General features: G+C 41.3%; 1 long non-coding RNA gene across 1 annotated transcript; it reads right to left on the bottom strand.

The window, feature by feature from the left end:
* Nucleotides 1-6: 6 nt before the first annotated feature.
* LOC109194415 (uncharacterized) lies at nucleotides 7-4,397 on the bottom strand. The gene is made up of 4 exons (XR_002061482.2): nucleotides 4,242-4,397; nucleotides 1,674-1,839; nucleotides 1,365-1,499; nucleotides 7-87 (listed from the first exon to the last, which is right to left on the bottom strand). It is a non-coding gene; the product is annotated as an uncharacterized LOC109194415 (long non-coding RNA).
* Between the last annotated feature and the right edge of the window lie 18,294 nt (nucleotides 4,398-22,691).

Consider the following 22,691-nt stretch of genomic DNA (forward strand, 5'->3'; position numbering starts at 1 on the left):
TGGTGCAAGTTTGGAGGAAGTATGTCATTGGAACAGTCACTCCTCACAGACAGACAGCTGGATAGTGGAGACTGTGACCTCTGACCTCTGCAATTACAACCACATTGCATTCATTTCACATCGATTAGTATACCACAAAAGGCATGCAAGAAACACAGTATGAAGGCAAACTTCTGGCTTCAATAACATTCAATAGGTCAGGTAGAAACTTTTCTCAGATTTGATTCATGTTTTTATAAAATGATCCAGCTAAAAAAATATACCATTAGGTCAGGGGTCAGCGACCTTTAGGACCCAAAGAGCCATTTGGACCCAGTTTCCACACAAAAGAAAACTCTGGGAGCTGCAAATACTTTGCGTACAGCAACCGTGTGTGAAAAGTGGTCAATAAAGAGATCCTGAAAAGCGTGTTCATGCAAACATCGTCGGGTCTGCCGTGATATGTTTACAATGGGACTTCTGCTCCTGAACCTCGGCGCACAGCGTCTGCAAATCAGGGCTGTACGAAGTCACTTTCATCTTTACAGGACTGTAAGCTGTCATCTGTGAGGCGTGAACGGTGTTTGTTTTTAACATAGTTCACGGAGGAGCTGCTGACATAATGTGGATCCAAAGATCCATAATTGGCCTACCTGGGGTTGAAAGTCTCGATATATGCACGGCGTTTCCGCGGCTACACTGGCTTCTGCGAGTGTGACGCTTATTTGAGCGATGAAAAATAATAAAATAATTTTATTTTATAGTTCAATATCACAGTAATCTCCAATTTAGAACTACAAGTTAAAAAAGAACTAACATAAATAAAATACACTTCAGCTAAATACTTCTAATTTATTTTCCCAAACCACGCGGAGCCGCGGGCTGCTGACCCCTGCATTAGTGTTGGTCAATGTCGCAACTGAACTGAAAATAAAATATTTTGGTCCAAAGAAACAAAGTCACCATTAATACAACACAACCCCCCAAAAAGAGCCATGTAGACCCCGGGCTCTGTGGGTCTGGTGCTCAGAGCTTGTTCCTGTGCTGCCATGATTACTGCCTCTGTGCTGCCTTTCAGTCCAGCTTTGTTCAGCCACTGGTAGGATTTCTGGATGTCAGCCACTTTCTCTCCTGCTGGTGGTGCAAACTGTGTTGTTCTGAGTTTCATTGGACGTCTTTGTCCAAAGCGACAGATGAAGGGCAAAGTAGATGCATTTGCATCAGCAGGAAAATACGCCCCAAACTAGCATCATCATCATACAACTTTAACTACTGCCACTAAATTACACTTCATACACAGACCAGTGTTAGGTTAAGTTATGATGTCACTGGCAGAACACATTTATATAAACAACCTTTGACATCTGAGTCAGCAGCTCTCTTACATGGTCAGCTGAGCTCCATGATTGAAGAACATTGTTGCTGCAGGTTCATGACTGAAGTCTGGAGGAAGTATCTCTTTGGAACAGTCACTCCTCACAGACACACAGCTGGATACTGGAGACTGTGACCTCTGACCTCTGCAAACACAAACACATCACATTCATATCACATGAATTACTGATTAATCTCTGTTTATAATCTATGAAGCAGCTGCAAACACACAAACTGGATAATGTGATGGTTTCTATCAGTAATAGTTGTCTCAGATTAGAGTACAGACGGCTGCAGAGAAGAAATCATTAGAATCTTACATGGTCAGCTGAGCTCCATGATTGAAGAACTTTGTTGCTGCAGGTCCATGACTGTAATGTGGAGGTGTTTGTGTGACCCCATCACTCCTCACACACACACAGCTGGATGCTGCAGATGCTGCTCCGTCCTCTTCCTCCATCTTCTTGATGTCAGGGTGGAGTTAGTCTGAGAGGTAAACACACACACTCAGAGGTGCTGTTGTACTGGAAGCATCACACTGACGGGTTTCTAATGTTGGAGCTTTGGCCCTAAAGTCCAAACCAGTTATTTTAGAGGCTCAAAGTCTTTAGAAAAACACCAAAACCATCACATTATTTAATAAGTACATGATCAGGTGGATGAAGGAACTCAGTGTGTTTGGGATCATCATCATGCTGAGGAGCCCACATGTTACGGCTCCTTTGGAGAGAAGCTGAGGATCCCTGCAGGAAGTGAGCTCATGAAACCAAACTGCTGTTTGTGAGCAGGATGACTCTGTGTTATTGGACCTGCTCTGTGTTCTACATATGATCAATACTTCAAATATCTTTAAACGTGTCATCTTATATTTGTTGCACTTTGTCACATCTGTCTTTAAAAATAGATTTTAATGTCACTGAGAGTTCTTTTCTACCTTTATTGATTTATTTTGGAATAAATTAAATATAAAGTCAAAAACTGCCTGCAGCTTCTGCTCTGTGACAGGAAACTACTGTCAGGCTCAAAATGACTTCAGATTATTCTTCACAGAGTGTTTATAGATTACAGGACACGTTACAGTTTTACTGTCGCCATTTTAGTTGAAAAAAAGGCTGTGATAAGGTCTTACTGTGAATCTAAGCGCTCATTGGCTGATAACTTGAGACTGACAGGTGGTTATCCAATCAGCGTGCGGCCTCATACGGACATAAAACTCTTGAAGTTTGTTTCTGAAGGATTTTCAGATCAGACCTGATGTTTATGCCTACAGCCTGTTTACCGATATAATCAATATCAGATATCAGAGCAACAGAAACGTCGGTGATCAGGACGCCGGGACTGAGAACAGGAAGTGGCTCAAACGTCGCACTTTCATAAAGTCAGCCTGAACTCCTGTGACGAAGTTTCTGTCACCATTTTAGTTTTTAAAAATGCCGTGATAAGGGCGGGTCTTACTGCGAACCTACGCGCTCATTGGCTGATAGAGCTGGGCGATATAAGATTTTTCATATCACGATATGTTTTTTTCATTTCAGGCGATAACTATATATATCACGATATAAGCCAAATAACTATATTTGTAAGATTTAAATGTGCCCAAGTAAAATATGAAATAATCAGCAGCTTGTTTTAATTAAAATATTTATTTCCCATAATAAGTTCAACAGGGTAGATGTATCGGTACTTAAGGAACATGAGACTTCAGTTTCAGATAAATAAAGGCAAATATTGCAAACTACACAAAAGGCAGCCGCTAAAGCGTTTAAGTTTCAAAATAGAACAAACAAAACAGACTAAATTGTCAATTCCACTTAGAAACAAAATTTTAGTTCTAAAAATAAATCTTAGGTCGTTTTACAGAAGAACAGACAAAATTGACTAACTTTTGTCAATATCAAATAAACTGAGAACTAAAAGGAAATTCTTAATCTCTCCTTGTTGTATAGCTTAGCTTTTCAAACAGTTTTAACAGTTACTTTAGTCTGACAAAAGCCAAATGACGAATTAGCGCTTTCAGTCAGAGATTAAGCATGCACCGCTTTATTGTATTTCCAGACTTGCTTTCGGCACAATTTACAGTGCGCGCTACTCTGTTTTTTGTCAGACTTGAAATAGCCGAAATACCTTCATACTACAGAACTTCTGTGGCCCTTCCGTTCGACAGTCTCTCCGGCATTGGAACCATCATCGGTTTTTTCTTCGGTAACCTTCGCTCACGCTGTAGGTTGATTTTTCTCTAGTCGGCAAACTCATTTCCTTCATTACCGGGGCTGCATGGCTGCAAAAACAAATACACATGTGCGCCTTGGCGCTTGTGCTGTACGTAACAAGTCACGTGATGCTGCGGCTGTGATTGGTTCGGCTCTGCGCTACTTAATTTGGATTGGCTGTTCTTTTTTTTCTTTTTTTTAAGAGGACAAGAGAGATGAGGTCTATCGCAATAGTTTAATTTTTCTATCGAGAAAAAGTTATTTCGCAATACATATCGTTATCGTTTTATCGCCCAGCTCTATTGGCTGATAACTTGAGATTGACAAGCCGTTATCCAATGAGCGTGCGGCCTCTTCCGATATAAAGTAGTTTCCTTTGAAAAACCAAAGTCTGATTATTTTTGCCTCCACGGACGGAGCCTGTTGTTCCCGCCACAGAGACACAGTAATGTCAGAGCGGTGTTAACACTCACCCTGCCTCAGCACAGCTCTCACTCTCCTCCTGCTCTCTCACACTAAATGGAGGCTCAGCTAAACTGCGCACTTCGCTTCACTTCCTCTTTACTTACAGGAAACCAGCGCTCAGAGGACCGACCGGCCTCACGTTTCACCCACAGACACGAACAGCGTGGAATTATTTTATGTCATAAGAAGAAACATATTCATGTTAACACTCACCTGCCTCAGCTCCACCTTCCTCCTCCTGATGCTCTGAACGGAGGATCAACGCTTTCACTGCTCCTCCCTAAACACAGCTGGGACTTGTAATTTTCACCTTGTGACTTGTAGTTTTTACCTTCCGGTGCGGTTTTCGTCTTTATTTCTTTGTTTATGTTCAAGTGATTTCGATCATGTAAACAAAGAAAAGAAATAACTACTATACACAATCAGAGCTACATGTCAGTGTGGCTTCACGTGTTCTGATTCAGTGACATATCGAGTGGGAGGAAGTGCACACGGATTTAATCCCAGCCCTTCACCACAGTTTATCAGACAGGATCTAGTCAGCTTCCTTACTGATATAATCTGCATAATAACAACTAACGTATTTACAGTATCATATATACACCACATAAAGTCACATTATTATCATGTCATCATGTTTTTGTGCTTCCACACAACAAAGCCTCCAGTTTGAAACAGTTCAAACTCTCCCTGTGAAATAAGCAGCTGGACCTTTCGCTGCAACACACTGTGAGACAAACTGCACACAGACACTTTGTGCTGCAACTTTAGCAAATCGGTTTGATGTTTGGAGGCTCGCAGTGAAATGACACAACAACTCCCCTCAAATGCTTAAAGCAAAAGTAACAAGTCTGTTTTGAAAATGTAAGAAAATAAGATAAGAAGAACTTTATTGTCATTGCAGTTATACAACGAGATTTGTTTGGTAGCTCACAGAGGCCAGCAGCAATAAAACAAGAAGCAGCATAGTAATAAATAACAGTGGTAAAAGTATGAGATATAAAGTAAAGGGAAGCCACTTAGCACGGTAACAAAGAAAATGTAATAATATTTATAATATACGTTTGAGCGCAAACAAGAAGTAGCAGAGCCCAAGAAGTAGAAAGTACAGATATTTGTTTAACAATGTAGGGAGAAAAGATAAGAACTACTCAGAAAAAACAACTCAGATACAGTACAGACAACTCTGAATTGTACTTAAGGACAGTAACGAGGTATTTGTACTTCAATACTTCCCACCTCTGCTGCTGAGGGAAAATATCTCCTGATTTTCTTCACCTCACACTTTCATTTACACAACTTCCTGCAAATATTTCACAATAAAAGCATCAGACGGAGGGCTTTTAATGTGAAATAGACACAGGAAATGATGGGTTTGTATAAAGAGTGTAACACAGTAACGAATGATGCTTATTAAACACGTGGGATGAGCCCAGGTGGGTCATGTTCAGGTAAACAGTCACTGTTGATGTGACTCAAACAGGAAGTAGGAACTCTGATCTTAGTTTGGAGAACTTTGATTGTTTTAGCTGCTCTAAAAATATCAGGATCTTTGCTGCCCCCGACTCCAGTAAATAGAATTATAGAATAGAATAGAATTCAACTTTATTGTCACTGCACATGTCACAGGTACAAGGCAACGAAAGGACAGAAGAACAAACACAACATCTCCCTGCTCTGACCTCTGACCTCGGGGGCTCCAAGCAGCCAATCACATTCTAGCTGGGCTCCAAATATTCATGTGTGCCTTCATGAGTGTTATCTGTATATAGAAGCTTCTGTATTCTCTGACAGGAAGTGCTCGTATATCTGTGAAGAGCAGCTGTGTGATCTGCTGTCAGCTCTGCAGTCTTTACGAGCTTCTGTGGATGCTGTGCTGACTGGCGCCCTCTTGTGGACATGTGAACATATTGCTTGTGGTGTGAGGCCGAGGGTCCCAGCAGGAAGCGCCTTTATGGCTGTTGTTTGGCTCCTGTGGGACTTTCTGAAAGAGTGTGAGTGAATTCCTGGAGTGCTGCAGTGTTTCTGACAGCGGACTGAGCTCAGATGTGTCTGCCACCGAACCCTCAGTGAAAACACACCAAATAAGACGTGAACTGAAGCAACATGGCCTTCTGCTTTGTGCTCTGTACAATAATCATATTCATGCTATTTATTTCAGACAGTAACAGACCAGCTCAGCTTCCCCGTTCTCCCCAAAGAGGCTTAAACATGGACTCCACTGACGTCCTCGCTGTGACCCAGGCCCCAAAAAACAAGTTCCCTCAGCTGTGGACTTTCTTGGAGCTCCAGAGATCCACCCAGCAAGGTTTAAAGGTCCTGCTGGTGATTACCTGGGCAGTGTTTTACCTGTGGCTGTGTTCAAATGTGTTCACACCTGAATCCTCACAGCTCCAATCACGTCTGACACATCCTGATAAGAATACTTCAATCAGTAAAGTACTCGAGTAAATGTACTCTGTTACATTCCAGCACCGGTCCTATTCACGCTGTCATCCAATGGGGTCGGTGCCCCCACTGTGGACACGCCCATTGTGTAAGGGCGGGGTTTAAACTTGATTTCAGCAGAGCTGAGAGAGAGGACGTGAGGAAGAAGAAGTGATCAGGACGAAGCAGCTCACTCGAGCATGCGTTTGATCCCGGTGCGTCTGAAGTCGTGGGAGAGCATGGACGTCTCGTACAGAGCGGCCCTGATGGCGCCTGGAAGAGGTCAAAGGTCAGTTTGAGAACATCTGGAGCAGAACCTCCACACCTGAAGCTCTGAAGCCTCCAGCCGTCATGATACACTGAGATGTTTGAAGCCTCTCCAGTGTCGTGCCAACATAGGTTTCCCCTGTCGGGAGCGCACACTGGGCTGTCCAAATCCCGGACAAACAGCGTCCGTCATTCGTGATGTTTAGCTCACAAACTCTTCTTCTAAAGAAGAACTCCTCCTGAAACTTTGGAGCTGTGAGCTCTTTATACAGTAAAGTTACAGAATCATCAGGGAAACGTCGTCGGTTTGTAACACAAGAGAATAGAACGTGTCTCATGTTCTCTGTGACCCACAAACTGAACGCTCATGTACCCACACTCGTCTTTCGCCGTCTCACTAAAGTAAACCTCACTACTTCCACGTCTAGTTGGTTGGAAAGGAGGCGGAGCCAACTGCACCCGCGCTCCTGTGAAACACACTCTGTCGGGGATACCTGCCTCGGCACGACACCTGTCCAGGAAGTGTTTGGAGTCCTGGTGATAAAGAGTCAGGTTGTGTTTTACTGACTCTTATTCTGAAGGAGCCTGTCAGGAAGAGGACGTTTCCCCCATTAAGGTCACTTTCAGCAGCATCATTACAGATATTTGATGTTTTTTGTTAATCCAAGGTAAAGTGTTTGTTGTGTGCTGAGAGGATATTACAGCCCTGATGTCAAACCAGTGATTTATGGCCCCTCATTACATGATTTATGACTTAGGAAGTAGGAAAGGAAGTAATAAAAGTTAATGGCATCATAAAATTATGATATTTCATAACTCGTTAGTAATCAATAATCAATAAGAAGAATGATGATGAAAATATGGCGATGGAGCAGCAGCCATCTCCAACTCCTCCCAGACCGTCAGTAAAGGAGGGGGGCTCTTGCTTTAACCAATCAGAGAATGGGGAAGGTGAGATTTAACCTGATCCCTGTGAAACTGATGTTTGGGGGTTTTGACCCCCACCCTCGTTATAGCGGCAACCTTCGGTTGCAGGACGTAAAGTTTCTGACTCGTGCTCTTCGTTGAATCGCTTGTACGCCTTTCATTAGCAAAAACGAGGCGAAGGAAAAAGGGGCAAAACATTTATTACCATACAAACCAAAACAATACAAAACAAATGCCTCCGGCGGGAGCTCCGTTTACATTCCCTTTATGCTACAACGAAAACAACATTAAACATTTATTATTTATATGATCTCAGTATAAACCACTGAAAGCACACAGCAACATTTCTGTTTCCTCTTTCCCAGTCTCACATTGGGAATGTCAGACACTGGAAATGTGTGGACCAAAAGGCACCAAGTGGCTCTAAAATAAGTGCTGCGTAGCTCAAATGTCACAACACAGGTGACCAAGATGAGGCAGCCAGGCTCCCTCTGATGCTGTCAGTGAATGTCAGTTTATTGTGAGTCAAAGATCGCACACAGACAGCCTCCTGAGGACACAGCAACACTATAGAAACAGCATGGAAACACTAGAACTCACAGCTCTGCCTCCACATTTGATGTTTCAAACCATCTTTTTGAAGAAATGAGTCCCATTGATATCACAACTAGGGCTTTGAAACATTTCCCCGATTCAAATCGATGTTGCTTTGAATGATGTGACATCGATTCATTCAATCCTAAATTCATTTTTTACATTTAAATTTCACAAAACTATTTCAACAAGCGCCAAACAGCTAAAAGAACAAGCAGAGCATGTAAACGCACAAAGATGTAAACACAAAGCGCTGATGGTCGACCCGACGGCAGGTACAGGACACGGCGTCTGGAATGAAAGCCGGCATTTCACAGACTGAAGCTGCCGGTTTCCTTCTCCATCATCCGGGTAAAAGCAAAAGAAGATCAAAGCTTTATTTTGATACACATCGTCATTACTTCCCTCTTACTGTTGCTGCTTTGCTTCCATCACGATACAATCACTGCACAGCTCCTTCTCTGGATATGTCCTGAGAAAGGAGGAGAATTAGAATATTTCTGACTTCCAAACTTGAATCCAATCGGGGATCAAATGGGAATTGAAGCAGTTGTAGGAATTGAAATTGATACTCAGCTCTAATCACATTGTCTCATTATTTTGCTTGCAAACCAGGCGAAACAGTATTTAATGAGAACATGCAGCAAACCGGTCGCAGCAGATGGCCCCGCCCCTCCCTGAGCCTGGTTCTGCCGGAGGTTTCTTCCTGTTAAAAGGGAGTTTTTCCTTCCCACTGTCGCCAAAGTGCTTGCTCATAGGGGGTCATATGATTGTTGGGTTTTTCTCTGTATTTATTATTGTGCTATCTACTGTACAATATAAAGCGCCTTGAGGCGACTTTTGTTGTGATTTGGCGCTATATAAATAAAATTGAATTGAATTGAAAAACTGAATCATAAATCATCAAAGCAGCCGTAACAATAACACAAACAACATGTTTAATCAGTAAAAAATATTGTGAAATAAAGAAATCACAGGGTAAAATGATTAACTAGGCAAGTTTTTCTTTATTTAAAATGTTTTATTTACAATATTGTGTATTAATCAGGTTACAATCGAACTAAAAAGGGAAAAACGAACATTTTAAAGGTGTTATTCAGTTTTTCCTCATGCAAATCTTTAGATGCCTTTTTAAGAAAACCAAAGTCTTGATTAAGCTGCATGAGTGCTCACTGTGTATGTTCACAATGATCAGATGAGAGTTTAAAGCTGTTTTATATTTAGTTTTGTTCTAATTGGACTCGATTCACAGAAGATGAAGCGTTTGAAGTGAAGTTAAAACTAGAATTTCTTAGAGAGACTCGGCCTGAAAGAGTGAAACCCGGATGTGAGATTTTGTGGCCTCTGTGTGACTGTTGGTGGGTCAAAAAGGTTTCAGCTGTGCAGCCAGACGTTACTGAGCGAGCCACCGGTTGAGAGGCACACTTCTCGCAGCTCCTTCCTTTGGTCACACTTTAACAGAAACATTTAGAGGCTTTAGAGATATTAATATTGATACCATCTCTACAGAGGTTACGCTGTTGTGCCAGAAACTGATTTCCAATGTTTCTGTGTATGTTTTATGTGTAATATCTGTGCGTATGTTGGTAAATAGACTTTGGTGAACAGAGTTTACAAAGAGCTTTTATATAGAATTAAACAATTATCTGTTTTTCAAGTATCTTTACAACTGTGTGTTATTGTACTGACATTATAACCAATCCGCTCCTTTATCCCCACTTCAAATATTTTTACTGAACTATTGTAATATTTGCTGCTGTCCTCTTGGCCAACTTACTCTTACAAAAGACATTTTTAATGTTAATGAGATTTTTTTTACTGCATAAATAAAGGTTATATAAAAGTCACTGCCAAAAACTGATCGCAGCTTCTACCTTGTTACACGAATGTTGTTTGTAGCTCCAGATGACTTTATGTCATCCATGAGGGATGCATTTGACATATGTTTCACATATTATAGCCCAACAAGTTACTTATAGCAGTTTAAATACCAGCAATCAGTTTTTGGCACAACACCGGTGTCTTGCAGGTTTTCTATTTTAGAAAGTTTAAACCTCAGCTTCATAGAAGTCGTGTGGTCGTGAGTTTTGCATAAACAAATGTGTGCAAAGCTCAATGAAGTGCAGCAACATTATAAAGAAGAGTGAGCCTAAACGACTCCCCAATGATGTGTCAGACTGATAGTCATACAGGAAACAAGGACTCTGAGCTGTTGCTGCTAAAGGTGCTTCTATAAGCAGCTGAATCTTGGAGTGGACTTTGGTTTGTCTGCTCATAAGTTGGTGCTTCATGATGAGAAATGAACTTGTGAAGATCTGATGTAAGCATCAGTGCAGTGGCTGCTACATTCCTTGATGTATATGTCAAAGTTCAAAATGAGCCATTTGAATCAGCTGTGTTGGATCAAGGACACATCTAAAAGCTGCAGGACAGCGGCCCCGAGGCCTGGAGTTCCACCCTCAGTGCAGTGGAAATAGTCTCGTGCCAGTCTTGCTGCTGCCTTTGAGTCTATATTGCCCAACACTGTGTGCACACATGTTTTTCCTTCCTAAACAAACACACATTTGTAAAGGAAAATTGAAGCTGAACTCACAGTTGGCGGTTAATCGTTATATAGTTTAGATGTACAGCGAGAGACGCATTTAGTGGGACTTTGACACCAGCACAGATTTTCTTCTTCTTCCTGTTACATTATTGACATATACTAGATATTCTTAAGCTGAGCAACAACAATCATGTCTCTGGTACAGGCACTTTCCACCATGCAGGTTCAGCTCAAATGTGACTTGAAACTAATTCTGGGTTTGCGTTCCATAAAGGTTCATTTCATCTGGTAAGTTAGCCCCTGAGGTAACAGTCTATGTCAACACAACATACTCACTGACTCACACTCAACTTGATTGATAGTGATTTCCTGAATTAGGCAAAGCGCACAGAGGAAATTCATTTGCATCTGTTTGTTTTCACAATCACTGAAATCCAAGTTAGGCATGTTTCCCTTTTTGTGTTGTTGTTCTTGACACGAGTGCTTCAGTTATTTTCTCATCAGTATGTTAGGACACAAAGGATTCTGTTGTGTGTCCATCTTTCACACTCTTAGATTGTGTAGACATGAATGCAGCTGTCAGATTGTAGGCCAGTTTCTTTGCACTGTAAGCATTGATTGGATGCTACTGTAGCAATCAGTGCTTCCACACAACGTCCCTGCGTAAACCCTCAGACACACAACAAACAGATCAATAGTATCTGAAATTCAGAGTACGGATCTTTTTACACACAGAAAATCAGCTAAATGGCTTTCGTGTGAGATGCACATCATGTTTGCCTCATAAAAGACTTGCCCTGTATGGATTCATTTCTTTGGACTGTCACGTGGAATTGTCACCTAATATAACAGGTCCATCAGTAAATGGTGTCTATCTTCAGTTTCTGTCTCCTAGATTTTGTCCCTGTCAGGTTGCAGCTGAACAGAGAGTCATATCATGCAGAGACTGCATCGGACTCTGATGCTCGTATGATCGCGTTTGTCATGAGTGGTCTTGTTGAAACTTTGCATAAACCTTGCCCAGTAAACTGTGAGTGCTAACATTTCTATGGCATATGCAAATACTTTAGACAAATGCCACAGTTGTCTATATTTGTATATTTGACAGTTTAATGAAGCATTTAGAAATCAAAGGTCAGATTAAAATGCTGTATCACAATACAAGGTGATATCACACAATAGAATATGTTTAATATCACACACAGCATGAAAGTTTGCTAGTGTATATTATACAAATATTACAGTATGTTTGTATAACTTTACCCCCTCCTAGTTTTAAGATCCAAATGTTGTCCCACACTGATTTGTGATCATCTTCCTCTGTCCACTAAATGAAGATGGAGGCTCTGCTCTTTATTTCTGTGTTTCTCTGGAGAATCCTGGTGACATGATGGCTTTCTGTCTCTAAACACACATGAGCTTAACTCAGAATGAACATGATCAGAGTTCATTGAAAACTCTGATCAGTCTTTTCTAAGGGTTTCAAGCCTTTCTTCTTCTAGCCTCTCTTTGTTCTTGCTACAGTTCTGTGTAATTATTAATAGTATTGCAGATGTTGGCCTCTGCCTGCAGTGTTGATGTGGGTAAAGGCTTTAACAGAACAAATGCAATAAATCCAAGAATGAATAATAATGATCAGCATGGATTAGCAGCAGCTTGTAAACTGTGGAGCATTAATGCCGCTCCAGCTCCTGTAACCAAATATAAACCGTTGGGATGAGAGTTAGCTCAAGCCAGCAAGAATGATGTGTTCATGCTAGTGTTAACAGTGCCTATACACACAGCGACACACGGGGGCGGGGCCTAACTAATAATGAAGATGACTACAGGCTTGGAGGTGTGATGAAGTCGTTCCATCACGCTCACTCACTATTCTCTCAACCTTTGCCTTCACGGGGCTGCTGCATCAATGTACCTGGGATTACCGTAATGATGCAAATATGAAGGAAAAGCGCAGAGTTGCTGCTCTCAGGAATCATTGGACTTCTTTTAATTGAGGAAATGGATCAGGAGTTACGGTAGTTACAGATGTTTAATACAACCCTAGAAAAGAGCTTTCTGTAGTGCTGTGCCGTACGGAAAGATTTTTTATGTATCCGATACAAATACAGGGCTGATATGATCTATACTTTTAATGTGGATGATGCATCATCAAAATGCCAAATTGTTTACATTTTCATGACCTTTAAGTTGTTTTTAGGGGGCTTCATCCTAATGATTATTAATGAGTTCAAACCGAGGACAGAAATAATAAAAGGATTTAGTTTGTAGCCCATAGTTTAAAAACAGTAATCACACATTCTCCCTTTCTTTAACAGCAACACAAAAGGATAATTATAGTCCATTAAATCTGAGCCATATTATATTCAGTATATTTATTTTAATTTCAGTAAATGTTTTTATTTAAATGACATGTTTCAGTGAGATAAATGTGTTATTTCAAGGTGGTTGTACAGGGTGGGCCATTTCTATGGATACAGCGTAATAACATGGGAATGGTTGGTGATATTAAAGTCCTGTTTGTGGCACATTAGTATATGTGAGGGGGCAAACTCCTCAAGATGGGCGGTGACCATGGTGGCCATTTAGAAGTCGGCCATCTTGGATACAACTTTTGGTTTTCCAATAGGAAGAGGGTCATGTGACACATCAAACTTATTGGTAATGTCACAAGAACAACAATCTGCTGTAAAACATTAAAGCAGCTCTGACGTGTACCTAATAAAGTGGCCAGTGAGTGTATGTTACTGAAATTGAATAAAAACTGTGAACACATTTGTTCTTCTATTATGTGATGTTCAGCTTTAGTAAAAACATGTGTGACGAGCTTTGATTGTAAAGAGCTGAACACTCCTGATCCTGTGCGATGTCACTGTTGTGTGATGTGAGAGCAGCTGTGAACAGCAGCTGTGAACAAACCTGTAAAAAGTCTTTACAGAAGACATTTTGTAAAGTTTACATGTGTTAGTGTGAAGTTTCCTCCATATCGACTAGGAAGAGAGAGCATATTTCTCCTGTTTTGGCTTCCCTTCATTGGCTTCCTGTTAAATCCAGAATTGAATTCAAAATCCTGCTCCTCACTTACAAGGTCTTAAATAATCAGGCTCCATCTTATCTTAATGACCTTGTAGTACCATATCACCCTATTAGAGCACTTCGCTCTCGCTCTGCAGGCCTACTTGTTGTTCCTAGAGTATTTAAAAGTAGAATGGGAGGGAGAGCCTTCAGTTTTCAGGCCCTTCTTCTATAGAACCAGCTTCCAGTTTGGATTCGGGAGACAGACACTATCTCTACTTTTAAGATTAGGCTTAAAACTTTCCTTTTTGCTAAAGCATATAGTTAGGTCTGGACCAGGTGACCCTGAATCCTCCCTTAGGTATGCTGCAATAGACGTAGGCTGCCGGGGATTCCCATGATGCATTGAGTTTTTCCTTTCCAGTCACCTTTCTCACTCACTATGTGACCTCTATAGACCTCTCTGCATCAAATCATATCTCTGTCTCTCTTCCACAGCATGTCTTTATCCTGTTTTCCTTCTTTCACCCCAACCGGTTGCAGCAGATGGCCCCGCCCCTCCCTGAGCCTGGTTCTGCCGGAGGTTTCTTCCTGTTAAAAGGGACTTTTTCCTTCCCACTGTCGCCAAAGTGCTTGCTCATAGGGGGTCATATGATATGATTGTTGGGTTTTTCTCTGTATTTATTATTGTACGATCTACTGTACAATATAAAGCGCCTTGAAGCGACTTTTGTTGTGATTTGGCGCTATATAAATAAAATTGAATTGAATTGAATTGAATTGAATTGAAACAGCTGCTGCACATTCACAAAGCGGAAACATTCAACTTTCATGGGCGCAGAGTAGTGATGTGTCCTGTGTGTTGAAGCTTCGAACCGTGTGTCGGGTAATCTCGGGGGAGTTTTTTTTGAAGCACGTATCGAGGCTTGCTTTGATTACGTATGCAGTGACGTTCGAGGCCTCGCGGGCAGTCCGTACCACGTGACTGATTCAGGAATCGTCTCGCCGGTTCGCGCCAGATTCGAAATAAAATGGGCAGCAAAACACAGCTGATTCCCCCATCACATTGGTTGTGGAATTGGATTGTTTACGTGCTACATAGTTACTTGAGCATTTCTTCTTCGATGGAGCCTGCAAGGAAGAGATTTGTTTTCTCTTCTAATAAAGTATGCACACAGTAATAAATATCACAAATGATAAGTACCATAATATAAATAAACAACAGATCCTATATCCTGATTTATGATTTATGTCTTTTAGTTTATTAAAAAGTGCAGCGCTACACACTAGTTTGTGTCATTATCCAGATGTACATAAGCATGATTACACAGTTACTAGGGACGGGTTTTGATTAGCGATTAAAATAGATTGTAACTTGGATAAGGTAATATTGATTCATTAAAATCCTGAATTGATTTTTAATATAAATTTATTTTGCCCGAAACGCCAGAATCTCAGGTTGAACCTCACTAAATTTCAACAACCACCAAAAAGCTAAAACAGTAAATGAGATCACGTGGATTCTGCACATAGACGTGAACACAAAGCACGGACCCGCCGACACATCAGAATCAGTGAGATGTGACTTTCTCACCCGATGGCACGGTCGGGGCTGAAAGCCGACAGCTCACTGATTCTGATGTGTCGGCGGGTCCGCGCTTTGTGTTTACGCCCCTTTTGCGCTTATTCTGAAGCTGTTAGTTTGATCTCTCTCCAAACAATATTGACTGAACCAGCAGCAAAAGAAGATCCAAACTACGCTTCACATCAAGGGCGTAGATTTGGTTTTGGCATTGGTGGGGACGGATGATTCAACCACCGAACCCTGCGCTGTTTCTTTTTTTTCCTTTTTGTCTTTGCTTCTTGATAAAAGGGGACAAATATACTTGCCTACATATGCTATTCTACATGCCTTTAAACCATTTAAAATTACAATTCAATATCCAGCGATTCAATAATCACTGGATATTGGTGGGGACATGTCCCTTCCGTCCATGCCAAATCTACGCCCTTGCTTCACATAAACATAAAATCTGTTTTCTGCATTATTCGCTTGCTTGTTACGCCCAAGTCTACTGTTGTTTACAGCTCTGTCAGCCGCTGTTTTTTCCTTTTACTTACTTCAGAAAAGAAAACTTAATTTATGCCATTCAATAGGCTACTGAACAAATTAAGACTTTTTAAAATTATGCAAAATTGCAAAATACTTAGCTGTGTCTCTAAAACCTCTAACTTTTCTCTGCTTCACTTCAGCAGCATCAGGTAATATTCATATGTTGATGGTTTTCTTTCGTTTTAGATCTACTGCAGAATATTTTTATAAAATCGTTTTTCTGTTTTAGCCTCAGCTACTTTGGCACAAAGGCATCTGCTGTGATGTTTACACCTTTGATAAAGTCTCGCAAGTGTCAGCTTTCTTTTTATAGATATAAAGATATGAAAATTTACTGATGCATGATCTGAATTATAATATTTCTGACTGTCTGAGGCAAAAATGTCCCCGGATCGAATCGATTCTACAAATCAGTGATGATACCCAGCTCTAACAGTTACATAATCATACCAAAACTCTGTCCTGATAGTTTCCACTTTCTATTTTGTATCAGACATACTGAGACAATATTCGGGATAAATAACGATGAAAACAATTTATTTATTCAGTTTAGAGGTTTACACATCACATCATTATAATCACAGAGCCTGTTTCACTAGAATTGTCCACTTGATGGTGCAGTAGAGCAAATGAATCATCACAATGCTTCGAACCATGAGTCGACCAGTTGGATGGAAAGCTTCAGTTCATCACGAGGCTTCATCTCACCATCACTAGCGCAGCGCAGACTCACAGCTGCAGAGTGTTGTTACACTTTAATGTCAGTAGATGGCAGCAGGAGACCACGGTTTAATCTCGGCACAGCAGCCAATCAAACACTTTCTCGTTAAAGAATCAAGCTTGACACAAAGAAATAACCCTAACCCCTAACCCATCAAGTATACGCTGCTTTCAGGTGACGTCACACCAGATACCTGTCACACTGTCATGTTTCTGGGAGCAGTGGTCACTTCCTGTGAAAACAACCCCCCTGCAGGCCTGACTGCTGACAGTGCTGCATTAAACATCAATACACTTATTACAGTCTCATGAGTTTCCACGGTGGTTGGTAAAAGCTCCTCAGAGACACAAATGTTGTTTGTATGTGAGGAACATCCTGATGAGCATGCGCAGTGGGCCACAGAGAAACAGAAGCACAGTGTAACTCCACTGGAGGGCGCTCTAACATATACACGTGACTGTCTGTGGAAGACGAGCTCACTCAGAAAGAAAACTCCGACACATTGTAGATGAAGGCATTTTATTAATAGAGGAAAAGAATCTCCATCATTTTACAAACCACATCTGTACCTGTTAAAATAAGTGATAAATATAAATTCATAAGAATCCATGTGACAAATCATCCATAAATATTTATATCTGTACACTGTTTACATTTTCCCATCGATGTGTTAATATTCAGATGTTCAATCCGTCATACCTCACAGTGACACAGACAGCTGTGACATCACATTCATTCCCCTATGAAGACTCTCCGGTTCCTCCTGATTGGTCCTCTAAGGAGTCGTGCTGAGTAACACGGCCGCTACATAACAGTCACGCTGTGAGTGACACAACGTGGCGCGTGATAGCAATAGAGAAGTATCCAGCAGCTGGATCCCAGTGGTTGGACTGGTGGACGACTTCAGTGAGGAGTCGATGACATTTGGCTCTGGTAGAAACTCTGCACACACAAACACACAGGAGGAGAATATCAGCACAAAGCAGAGCCTCTCTGTTCTCTTTATATACAGAGTTTAAGTTTGTCATGAACTTTCTAACAGTGTGTGTCATTCATAATGCTGCGTTCAACTTTATCAGTTTTTCACCTGTTATTTTGTCATATTTAATAACACGTGAATATCTTTTAGTAACATGTTTACCATCTGTTCATTTGAAGTTTTATTTTCTGTGTAAAATGTAACAGTGTTTCTCAAACTGTGGTGCGCGTACTACTGGTGGTTTGTGGGCTCCCTCTAGTGGTATGTGGAAGTCTCCAAAGTTTTAAGATGAAATAATATAGCATGTTGTGACTGAGGGATTTCTGAAAGATTCAAACGTACAGCTCTGCTATCACTTCAGACAGGAAACTAAACAGCAGTGACGTTTGTCGCGTTACTGAAGTTGGACTAGCTGGTATATAATGATGTGCTTCGTATGTTAGCGTAACAGAAACACAGTGAAGCTGGAGGACGAACGCTAACTTTTTTCCACTGGATAAAAGTTTACGTAAGGATTCCTGAAGGTAACAGACAAATGCAGTCGCATGGCAGGATGCTGTAATCGGACCAAACGTCAGTCAGGAGAACAACTGAGATCATCCAGCCACAATAGCAGGTTAGTCATTCATATACTGCTGCATGGGCTGGAGTTACATCATCAGGGTTTAAACACTGAGCTTTAAAATGATTAGTGGTAATAAAAACTGAGAAATCAAATTGTCTGGTGTAAACTGTACATGGTGTTAAATAGGCCTGTGCTACTGTATAATAAGGTTGGTACTTTAGGAGCCATATATTTGATGAGCTGCTACTCATTCTGAAAAGTTTGAGCAGCACTGGATAACGAGCGCTGTTCATAATGCACAATCTGAGGTGTGGCACAGTGAGGAGGCATGACTCATTACTGAGAGAATGTGATTGCCGACCGGGTGGTGACACTATCCCCAGACAGTGGGTGGAGATCCTCTGCCAGGATCAATCCCCACTGAGCCCCAGGCCCCATTAACATCTAAGGGACTTTGCTGCAGAACTCACAGATGTCTTCACAGTAAAATTGGGCAACTGGACAAATGTATCGAGCAACAACTACAGGCAAAGCGTTTCACTGATGGCTTTTAGAAGAGTCATTTATTGATCTATTTATTTGTCCATGAGTCAGTTTGTTAATAATGTTGATTTAAGCCAGTGGGTCCCAAACGTGCTAGCCCCCCTTTGTTTTTACAATAAAATCTTTGCCCCCACCCTCCCAGCACAAACACCTCCTCCAACCACACACACCCATATACACCCATTGCAGTTTATTTCACCCTCAAACCTTTTGTAAACAATTCGACAAATAAAGGTAAACTGCAATAAATTACAGGTTGCAATAAAATAAACTTCTACCTCTTTGAAATAACAGGAAAACAAACCATCTTTATGCTGTAATTATTTTACATGTAGTTCTTTTTTTACTCTGTAAGATTATTCAATGCTACTATCAATACTAGGGCTGTGCGATATGACCAAAATCTCATATCATAAGACATCTATGGTCCCAATAACGATATAAATCACAAAAATGTAACATTTTCTGTAAATTCTGTGAATCTCGGGCAGCTCGACTTGCGTGAAGTGTTTCCAGCTGGGCGTCGTGGACGTGGAGTCGAGTGTTTTCATTGAAACGATACATTTTTAGACAGAAGTTGTTGCCGTTTTCTTTGTGAGTATTTATTCCACGGCGTGCTGCGGGGAAGAGCCTGTTCTAACATTTCAGTCTAAGCTTTATGTTTTGCTTCTCATCCATAAACACTCTGCAGACGTGATTCAGTTTATTTTGAAAAGTCTCAACAGGATCTTGAGCTTTACTGTGAAAGGTTTATGTGGAAAATAAACAAGCGGACACGCGATGGTTTTACTGTCGTTGTTGCTAACGACAACGCATAAAAACAGGTTGTCTGTAGTGTGGTTATATTAAATATAAGAGAAAGAGAGAACTTTAAGACATTAATAATAACTACAGTGACCATCAAACCATGAAAAATATGTATTTTTTTCATAGAGCATCTTTATAGAAAAACATTTCTTCACATTTTCCAAAAAAACAAAACAAAACAAAACAAAACCCAAACATTTTTTTTATCTTTGCACTTATTGTCTTTTTTTAGGTTATTTATTTTAAGGTAAGGTCCTTTTTTTTTTAAGTCTACTAAAGTTGAACATTTTTAACATCCATCTGTGTCAAAGGCTCTTGCTGAGTTGCTGGAGCTTGTAGAAGGTGTCTGTTAGAAAACATGGGCGTTCACAGCTGCAACGTTCATCACAACCAGCGCCGACCAACACCAAGAAAGAAAAACAAGAACTGTTCCCACTCGGGCAGGAAAAGCTTGAAAAACCATGAAACCATGAACAATATTGACGTAAACAGTTTATTTTGCGACACCACGAAACAAACGACAGCGTAAAATGAAACGATAGATGTTTTTATATCATCATCCGATACATATCGTTATATCGAACAGCCCTAATCAATACAGTTTTCAAAAAATGCTTCTCTGTGCAAAATCGGTTTAAAAACATCAACAGCTGTGGGATGCTGCTTGACATCATATTTTCTTCTTTGGCTTGGAAGGAAGTTGGTTTGGAAACATATTTGGCAATGCTTCATCTTCTGCTTTGCAACTGTGTGGGATTTAAAAACCTGTCCATGATGCTAGCAGTGTGCAAGCATGTTTTTGTTTGTAAGTTCATATCCCCCCTGCAATGGCTCTGAAAACATGTGTTCTAACAGCAGCAGCACTGAGCTCAGTCTCAGAGAGATGCAGATGCAGTTTGCATGTAACTACACGCAGCCTTCCTCTCTCTCTCGCACCTCTCTCCCTCCTTCTTGTGGAGCAGGTCTCTCTCTCTCTCTCTCTGGTACACAACTGCACGCACACACGCGTACACACACAACAGAAGAAAGGAGAAGTGGAAAGCCGACTGACTAGATTCCCAAGCGGTGACACGGTGGATATTCATCATCATTTGCCCTCCTGTCCACCTTTGATAGTTTACACTCATTCTCTTGTGCCCTTATTTGCCTTTACACTACGTAAAGGGGGGGGGGGGGGGGGGGGGGGGATTAATTTGATGCTACAAGTGCCTAAAGCAGGTGCCCGAGAGGATCACATGTGGGGAATGATGTGTGGCCACATCTGTGCATCTGGTTTAGCAGCAGCCTTGGATGAATAGACTGTTGTGTTGCTTTAAGAGGCCTCATAGGCAGATTAGCTCTTCTAGTCCAAGACAAAGCTCAGATTATAGAGGCAGTGCCATTTCACTTTCTCTGAACACCCACAGTCCCGCACAACTCCTACAGCTTAAGCTGTGATGAAGCTCCACTGTGATGATGATGATGCTCCCGTGCGCACACTCTCCAAAAGGTTTATCGAGCCACAGTGACACAGAGGAACACACATTTTATTACTAACAGTCATGGAGGTCATGCTGAGCAGGGAGGGATGGATACGGATCAATAGCACTGTAGTGTAACATCAGGGGAGATCAGGTAGAGAACATGAAGGTCCAGTCACACTGAATGGATTCATTTTTACCAACAAGTGTTTTAAAGAGAGCTGCTGCTTGGCACAAACACCTGTGTGCCTTCAGAGACTCAACTTCCATCAAATATTTGTTTTTAATGAAGGCACAAGTGCACAGGCAGCAGTCTGTGTTCACAAAAACCCAAACATTTGATTCAAATGTAGAACAAAAACACCACAGTGGGGAGGCAAACAGAGAAACTGGCTTCTTTTTTCCACTATAACTGTGTTTACAGGCCGTTCCAGTCTTTATCTGTCTCACACACTCCACCAGATAACAACTACAAAATAAAAAAGAACATCTCACATAAATAAATACAGAAATAATCCAAAAGTAGCTTTTTAGTAGTGAAACAAACAAGAAAAGCATTTAAAAACCAAACGTGTAAATTCTAAACGCGCAAATCAGTCAGTGCGTGATTACATTGCTCCGCCCATCAAAAAGTGACCTGTGTGAATCTCGCCATCTCATTTATAGGACTGATGAATGTTGGTTGTTGTAGTCCAATCATACTTCCCAGACATCTTTAATCCTTCACTGAGTCAGGCTGTTGTTCTCACAAGCCTCAAACTCTCCACCATCATTCCTGTACTGAAGTAGTCGTGTCCCTCCTGCATGAAGGACTACTGTCCGCTCCCACTCACCTCCATCATTATGAAGAGCTGTGAACAGTTAGTCATGCATCAAATCAAAACTTCCCTCCAACCTGGATCCATGTCAGTCACATACCGGTCAAACCGCTCGACCGATGATGCCATTTCAACTGGCCTCTTATTCAGCCCTCACACATCTGGACACTCATACGTTAGAATGATGTTCACAGACTTCAGCGTTCAACACCATCTTTCCCGAGCGACTCATTCACAAACTGGATCTGCTGGGCATCAGCACCTCGCTGTGTAACTGGCTGCTGGATGTCCTGAGAGGAAGACAGCAGACAGGTCGGCAGCAACACGTCCAGCACAAGAACACTGAACATAGGCTCCCCAAGGATGTGTGTCGAGCCCCGTCTCTTCACTCTGCCTCTCATTTCTTATCATTTTCAGTGTTTTAAAAGCTGAAGTGTTCAAAAGAACAACAGCACCTGATCTCTGCTGAGGTGTTAAAGAGCTCTTATTTTAGGATGTGATGATAAGACAGCATACACACTTACAATTACATGATAATAACACATTTGTAATACACAACATTTGGCTTGTAATTGGTGACGGCTGTAACACCACATGTTTTTCCATCAGGGGAGAAGAATGATGTGATTGAGACCTTTTGAGATCAACATGGTGACTGAGGACAGCAGGTCCTGCAGAGTCAGTAGTTTCTATTCAGCTGTTTTGTTTTTCATGTCTTCTCCTCCATCATCAGTTATCAGGAGAGCAGACAGTCAAAGTACAAGAACTCAAAGAAACACAGAGATTCTACTTACAGAGCAGACACAGCACAGATGTTTCCTTCATCGTCCTTCTCACTCATTTCAGCTTCTTTTCATTTGTCTCACTGACACCAAGTAAAGT

This window comes from Oreochromis niloticus, linkage group LG3 (assembly GCF_001858045.2).
Source record: "Oreochromis niloticus isolate F11D_XX linkage group LG3, O_niloticus_UMD_NMBU, whole genome shotgun sequence".
NCBI lineage: Eukaryota > Metazoa > Chordata > Actinopteri > Cichliformes > Cichlidae > Oreochromis > Oreochromis niloticus.